Below are 6,444 nucleotides of genomic sequence, written 5' to 3' on the forward strand. Positions count from 1 at the left end.
CTCGATATTTTATTTACAAAAAAAGTTCTTAAGTTCAAAAAAATATTCAGTGAACTGAAAAACTGTGGTCGGTAATATAGGTATTTAGCTGTGTCACATGCCCTTAAAGGGCATGGGAAGAGATATTATCTCTCATATGTCGTCTCATTGTCATTTCTGGACAGTGGCACTTATCCGGTTCCTATTTTACCGACATCAATTATTATTATTATTATTATCATCAAATTATCATACCAATTCTAAAAATAATTTTTTTGTAGTTGTAAACATTTATTAGCACATAAACTTTCCGCAGTCCCTTCTATTTATTTTACTGAAATTATAGCTCGATATCTAATTTCGCGTGGAATTGCTATTATGTATTACCCAAAAATAATGTCGGTAAAGTAGGAATCGTATAACTATTGTACTACAGTCATTAGAAAATAGTCCGGGGACATCAGCTTGAAAAAGGTCGATTTCCAGAAAAAAAAGATAAAGTTTTTTTTTCTTCATCATGATGTCCCTGAAGGCATTAGAAATAAATACCAAAAAAGTTCCCCATCAGATCGGCACCGCATACACCCCTAGCCTCGAAAAACATCCCTTAAACGGGTAGTAGCGCTGGTTTTTGGCTATTATATACGAAAGGGTGCATCGGAGGATAAAAATGAATAAAAGTAAAAATATTCAGAATAGAATTTGCGATAAAAAAGATTTGACATACTTTTGCCGTACAGGTCATAGGTGATGCGTAATCAGCTCCAGGAGTGGAGAGGATAATTTGGCTAGTAGCGCGAAAAATCCTCGCGCGCTTAGTTTTCGGCCCATAACTCATATACAGGCAGTTTTTGGACAAAAATGCATAGGAGAAAATATGTAGAGCTGAAAATTGCCTTTTCGGACCGATACATTGTTTTTGCATTACATCACTTTGGAAAGTCATAATTAATTTTTTTAAGTGTACGTACAAGCGCTCGGATCTTACGTCCATACTACCTGTAAGGTAGAGTTTTTTGTGCGTTTTTATATATTGTGGTTTACAAACGAAGGATTAAATTCTTTGATAAATGTTATTTAACATTCCATAGTTGAATATATAACAATTCGAAAATAGCTTTTTTAAGTTTTCTTATAAAACCCATTATTTCTGTTAGAGATTGCTTTACTCAGACATTGAACTCTTATCTCTAAGAATGCCGTTAAAGTGGCTTATACGTGGTTAACTCGTTTTTAAGGGTCCCAAGCATCCTTAACTGACGGGATAAACAATTCGTCGCATGCGGAACCACATAAATACTACATCCCGTAGATTTAAGAAAGGGACCCTCTCTATCCACTCGTTTTACAGCAGAGTAAGCAGTAAAGGTGCTGAAGTACTATGAGGCGGTTCGCATGCAGAAATTTCCCCATCTTTCCCTATTTGAAGTTGGGTTCCGATGAGGTCCCTATCATAATGTCTAGCCTAGAAAAAACTGGTTGGGGCCCCTATCAAAATATCTAGTACAGAAAAAACTGGTTGGGGTCTCTATCAGAATATTTAATATAGAAAAAACACTTTTTTTTAAAGAAAAAATTCCGTTCTTATGAAAAACTGTAAATTTTTAGAAAAAATTACATTTCCTGTCAGTCTAAAAAGTTTTAAAGTAGTCTACAACAGGAAAAAACGAAATATGACAGGAAGAAAAATTTTAATCGATTACAATGATTTAAAAATTATTTTATTAATAATAATTTAATAATTACAAATCAATAATTAATAATAATATAAATTTGTTGATCTGTAGCTTATGAGTATGGCTTTTTCATCGACTATCAACTCGAAGGTTTAGCGTCATGGGTAAGACTCCCGACTGCTAAGCGATAGATTTAGGTATAGATGGAGGTGTTCGATACTTCATTGCCTTACAAATTTTATTTGTAATATAATGTTTGAAAATGTAATATATGCATTAACTCTAAATAGGACCATTAATATTTAAAGTCAAAATATTTGCAATAATTTAATATTTATTTTTTAAATACTTTTTTGTCATATCAATTAAATATTCATCAGGTAAGAGAAAGGGTCTAGATGGAGCTCTACTAATCATCGGGCGATAAAAGGGCACTCTCGTTAGGGCCTGCTCAGAAGTTCTAGCTAGAACCTGGTTAAAACAGCGTTACAGAACTAGTTAGGCCCTCTCCATTTTCCCCGACGTGCGCCTGATTAGAAATAGGGAAATCTATCCAGGGCCCTAATAACATTGATCGGATTACAGTCGAAGTGAAAAGTAGAATTGATAATCTTAGATGGGTGAGTGAAATTTGCAAAGATGGATACCTGAACTCATTACAAACAGTTTACTCGAAAGAAGTACATAAAATATGTATATAATTATTCAGACTGCTATAACAGAGTCTGATTGTCAGGGGCGCACAGTCCCTCCGACACCCGGATAGCGACGGGCTATTTTCTTATTAAAAAAACGTTGTTTCTTCATTTTCACTTCAAATTATGAATTGTTTAGTATTATTTTCAGTAAAATCTATATTTTCCAGTCCATCTCACTCAAACCCACAACCCACCCACCCAACCTCTTGGGTACCCCCTCCCCCCAGTTGGCGTAGCAACCGCTACTTTTCCTACATGGTTTGTGCGCCCCTGCTGATTCCCATGAAGAAATTCCGATCGGGGTTTAGTGGGGCCCTGGCTAGTTCCCCCTATTTCTGGTTGGGCACTGGTCAAGAAAAATCGAGAGGGCCTGACTAGTTCTGTAACGCTGTTTTATCCGGGTTCTAGTTGAAACTTCTGAGCAGGCCCTTCCGATAGTGCTCTTTTATCTCCCGACGATTTGGTAGGACCCCATCTAGACCCTTCCTGTATTACCCGATGAATATTTACTTGAGTGACTGGCAGCAAAAAAGCGGGTTATGTTATTTATTATAAGACATAATGATTGATTTATATTATAATAAATTTAAGTATTGTACATCATTATATAATATAACATGTGATCCTTGTTTCTCTTGTTTCTTTTTAAGAATTTTTTGTCCTCAACATTATTCACTAATTTTTGCTCCGAAAATTTCTGATTGTTAAAGTACCAATTTTTCTAAATTAAAGTAAATATTATTAACTTATTTGTAGCAAAATTTTTTACTCTGCCAATCTGTCATGTTTTGTTCAAATAAAAAAATTGCTACATGATTAATACTCTACCATTTAGATGCTACTAAACGAATAAAATTGATTTCATTTTTTATTTAGGTGGAATTTTGGTTATTTATCATCTGAAGTCCACAAAAATTTTAATTAATAAAGAATATAAAATTCTTGTTGAAAGTATTGTTGGTGTATTTTACACATTACAATATTATGAAGCAACTAAAGTTCAATCAAAAAGTACAGTTTTCTTTAAGTCATTCATAAAAAAAAATCAAATTGTTAGTTATCTGAGTCAACATCTTTGGCTTTTGACGAGGGGCAATTCACTCGGAAATCAGACAGTAAGATTTTAGAACTTATTTACTGATCACGTCTGATTTCAAACGATTTCCTCTGATTTCCTTTTTAAACTAAGTTAATACTGAGATAACGCAAGGTTAACTGAATTCAGTTTATGTCTGCAGTGAATTCACGTTACTTCAGTAGAGTCTACCTTATCTCTGCTTGAGTTCAGTTTCGCCTACTGTGTGCACAGGAGTTCAGTTTTCATCCGTTGAATTCACTTGTCGGCGGCTGAATTCATCACTGAATTCACTTCTGTTCTATAAGTTTATTTTTTCATTCATCCAATGTTGAGGACATTATATCAAAAAATTGAAACTTCTTGAAATATAATATAATAATAGTATTGAAATAATATTCTATCATATTAGAAAGCACAGCGACACACAAAAAGTGTGTAAAGACAAAAAAGCGGCCTACATAGTATTTTAGTATTAGTCGAGAATAGTCGAAATCCTAAAGTTTGGAATTTTGCGCTTACCAGATTTTTTGCCCCTGATTTTTCAGTCAGTAAATGGCTAAATGAATATTAACAACTGTAACATCAAAAATTGTATTTATGAATTTCTGTAATAGAAATATGCTTTTAAATAAAAAAAAAATAAATTAATTAATGAAAATCTAATTCGTTTGTAAGCAATTTCAGATTTTTCTACTCATATAAGAATTCTCATCTCACGTTGTTCTTCATTATATTAGAATTTGAACATTTTTAACTTTTACAACAATTTTTGTTTGCAACCTAAACTTGCAAAAATATTTTATCAATGTCTGTGATAAGAATTACATCTATTTCATCCAGAGTCTCTCTCTAAAAGTAACGTAGAACACCGTGAGAAAAAAAATTTTGTTATGAGCAGTAAAAATCTTAAATTTTTTATAAACAAATGAGATTTTTATTAACTAATTAATTTTTGTAAATTAAAAAGCATATTTCTATAATAGACATTCATTAATAAAAATGTTGACTTCTGAGCTGTTAATATCCGTTTCGCCGTTTACGAGAAAAATGTTAGTCATTTGGAAATATTATAGTTTTCTTGTTATTAACTTCTATAAACAAAAATGTTTCGCCACCTAAACTTCAGAAAATATTTTTTAACATGAAAGCTATTATAAGTTTAACTCACGGATTGAAAAACAATTCTAAATGATAAGTAGCCCACTTAGAAAAATTGAACCTCGACTGAAAGTCCAGGAATCAAACAAAAAATCTGCTAAGCGGAGAATTTCGACTAACCTGGACGAATACTACAACACTATGTAGGTCGCTTTTTGGCTTCACCAAACTTTTTTGTGTGGCTGTGTAATTATTGGTAAATTTATGTAGCAATATTTAAATAGATGCCAGTACTGGGCGAACCACCGGCTGCCTGTACGGGTGGGCAGTACTGGGCCAGTACTGCGCCAGTGGTGAACTCCGGCACACTACGGACATTTTCACCTGGGTTGAGACCAAATGATTTCGTAAGATTTCGTATGATTTCACTGTGATCTCCAAGTTAAACTAATATTAAAAGATTGTATTCATTTTAAAACATGCAGTCGCCGATTCCATTGAGTTCAAACTGATTTCTAAGATTTTGATCAAGTTAATTGAGCATTAGAACCCTTGATTTCCGAGTGAATTGCCCCTCGGCTTTTGGTGGATCACCAGGATGTTGTCGATGAGTTTCCCGGGCACGACGTCCACCATTCCAGTCTTTTGCGTTGTGTAAAATACATCCAACTTCATATTGGAAAGTTTTTTCAGTAAGGTTTATGCCAGATAAATTATCCTTATGGGATTTGCAAGTGACACCTAAATGAATCAGATCAGAATTGTTATAGATGTTCGATTCGGCGCATTCCGAAACATCCGAAGCCTCACTTCGACCACTATTGTGAGCATCATCTTGCTCGTTTATAGTTCCTTCGTTCAATCCTTCGCTTTTCAGTTTTTGATTCAATCGAAATTTTTTGGTTCTCAATCTTCCTTGATCTTGAAGTATTCGCTTTCTCTCCATAGTTGATAAATTTCATAAATAACAATTTTTAAAAATCGCAGAAACTATATATGCTCTACTTACGTTCGCCGCACGCATGCGCAGCTGTGTATCTATTGCAATTCATATTTTTTGGAGGAGGATTGTCTGTTTTTTCAAATGTGCCGAAAAACTCTTACAATTTTATTTTTAACTGTGTTTTTCATTATCTATATTATAACAAATATGATTTTTGTTTTGTTTTGGTGATAATTGGAAATATTTCAGTAAAAGGGGCCATACTGGCTAAGACCCGAATAGTTTCTGACTAGAATTTCTTTTAATCCAATTAAAGCCCAACTAAAACCTGGTGAAAACATAAGATTGGGGCCTAACTAGACGTCGCATAGATTTTTTCGTCTCAAAGAATAGAAAATCTTAACAGGGCCTTCAAGGGTCCTCACTAGAACTTACTATTCCAGTTGTTCTAGCAAGGATCTGACTACCGCCCTAATTGATATGGGGACAAATGGGGCGATTTCTACATAGGTTGTAGTCGTACAAGATGTCTCTCTCTCTCTAGCAGAAAAAGATATATTCTTTTTAAAAGAAAGCCAAGGAAATGTTAAATCTCGAATTTATAGTTCACAACGCTTGCAAAACAGTGGCTTCTTGAAAATTTCAAGTAATCAGTTCTATTTGCTTATGCATTCAGCAGGTGTGATACTACATCCTCTTTCTTTGGGCGGGGGAACGATTTATTTTGGCATTATTTGATAACCCATTTTCTAAAATCAGTCTGAATAATTATAGATTTGTTTTTTTACACTAATCTTTCAATCAGTCCAGTCATGCTGTCCTTTTGTCTGGACTTCCGCCTACTTCTGCCGCTGTAGGGTGAGGAAAGCGATGATGTACAGTCTGTCAAGTTAAAGCGTGGGTGGCTTTACTCGCAGTCGGTAAGGTGTATCGACATGATTTTGGTGTCAAAATATTAAGAAGAGCTCCCTC

This window comes from Belonocnema kinseyi, chromosome 1, assembly GCF_010883055.1.
Source record: "Belonocnema kinseyi isolate 2016_QV_RU_SX_M_011 chromosome 1, B_treatae_v1, whole genome shotgun sequence".
In the NCBI taxonomy this organism is placed as follows: Eukaryota; Metazoa; Arthropoda; class Insecta; order Hymenoptera; family Cynipidae; genus Belonocnema; species Belonocnema kinseyi.